Below are 2,243 nucleotides of genomic sequence, written 5' to 3'. Positions count from 1 at the left end.
AACAAAAAATCCAGAAAAACTTTTTCAAAAAAGTTATACATTGATTTGCATTTTATTGAGTGAAATAAGTATTTGATCCCTTTGCAAAACATGACTTAGTACTTGGTGCCAAACCCTTGTTGGCAATCACAGACGTCAGACATTTCTTGTAGTTGGCCACCAGGTTTACACACATCTCACATCTCAAGGAATTTGGGCCCATTCCTCTTTGCAGATCCTCTCCAAGTCATTAAGGTTTTGTGGCTGACCCTTCAGCTCCCTCCACAGATTTTCTATGGGATTAAGGTCTGGAGACTGGCTAGGCCACTACAGGACCTTAATGTGCTTCTTTTTGAACCACTCCTTTGTTGCCTTGGCCGTGTGTTTTGGGTCATTGTCAGGCTGGAATATCCATCCACGACCCATTTTCAATGCCCTGGCTGAGGGAAGGAGGTTCTCACTCAAGATTTAACGGTACATGGCTCCGTCCATCGTCCCTTTGATGCGGTGCAGTTGTCCTGTCACCTGGGGATGGTGTACTTGGGGTCATAGGCAGCATTCCTCCTCCTCCAAACACAGCGAGTTGAGTTGATTCCAAAGAGCTGGATTTTGGTCTCATTTGACCACAACACTTTCACCCAGTTCTCCTCTGAATCATTCAGATGTTCACTGGCAAATTTCAGATGAGCCTGTACATGTGCTTTCTTTAGCAGGGGGACCTTGCGGGCGCTACTGGATTTCAGTTGTAGTGTGTTACCAATTGTTTTCTTGGTGACTATGGTCCCAGCTACCTTGAGATCACTGACAAAATCTTTCTTTCTTACAGTTAACGAGCTGAGATTAAGAGCACTCCCCGAGAGTGCTCCTACTGTAATCTCAGCTCCTTACCTGTATAAAAGACACCTGGGAGCCAGAAATCTTTCTGACTGATAGGGGATCAAATACTTATTTCACTCATTAAAATGCAAATCAATGTAGAACTTTTCTGAAATGTGTTTTTCTGGATTTTTTTGTTGTTATTCTGTCTCTCACTGTTCAAATACACCTACCATTAAAACTACAGACTGGTCATTTCTTTGTCCGTGGGCAAACGTACAAAATCAGCAGGGGATCAAATCATTTTTTCCCTCACAGTACCATTTTCTTTCTTTCTTTATTTTTTTTATATACTAATTAGTACTTTTTTAATCGTTGAAGGTTTGAATGTATGTATGACTGCTGCACTTTTTGACTGGTTGACACTTTTTTAAATTTCGTTGTACATTTAACATGGTACAATGACAATAAAAATCTATTCTATCTATTCTATTCTATCTAACAGAAGTGCAGAGTCAAATACTTTAAAAACATTATGCAAAAAAAAACAATTGTATTTTATCAAAATACAATCAAACAAGTGCATCTAGCAAGAACACTGCTGTAATGGCAGCCCTGAACATTCAGACTAAAGCTTTTGTTATCTTTCCTGGTTTCTGGAACAGTGTTTATTCTTCTTTTTCCACAGGCAGTCTGCCTCCTGAAAATATCGGGGAAAGAGCCAAAAATGTGATAAAGAGAAATGCAGCAAACTTTCATATCCTCATATAAAACTGAATATCTAGCTTTTATTAACGGTCATCTTGAAAACTTTGCATGGGGAATCTGTTTCATTACAGCACCAGCATGGACTTGGCCATTTCCTGATCAGTGCATGTGTCTGTCTCTGATCCTGCTGACCTGAGCCTGTATCTGACCCTGTAGCTGACTGACCTGAGCCTGTATCTGACTGACCTGAGCATGTATCTGACCCTGTATCTGACTGACCTGAGCCTATATCTGACTGACCTGACCCTGTATCTGACTGACCTGAGCCTGTATCTGACCCTGTATCTGACTGACCTGAGCCTATATCTGACTGACCTGACCCTGTATCTGACTGACCTGAGCCTGTATCTGACCCTGTATCTGACTGACCTGAGCCTGTATCTGACCCTGTATCTGACTGACCTGAGCATGTATCTGACCCTGTATCTGACTGACCTGAGCATGTATCTGACCCTGTATCTGACTGACCTGAGCATGTATCTGACCCTGTATCTGACTGACCTGAACCTGTGGACATGGTGATACAGGACTCTGATTAAGAGTCTGGGTTAATACAGAGATAAAAGTAAACACAGCGAGAATGACATTACTGTAAAGGTTTACATTTCATCATGATGAAACTGAACACATGAGCTTAGCGCTCCTAGTGCACTACTCTACTGTTTGAGCAAAAATAACAT

Source organism: Hemibagrus wyckioides, linkage group LG14 (genome assembly GCF_019097595.1).
Source record: "Hemibagrus wyckioides isolate EC202008001 linkage group LG14, SWU_Hwy_1.0, whole genome shotgun sequence".
Taxonomy (NCBI): Eukaryota; Metazoa; Chordata; class Actinopteri; order Siluriformes; family Bagridae; genus Hemibagrus; species Hemibagrus wyckioides.
Note: the sequence above shows the minus strand (reverse complement) of the source record.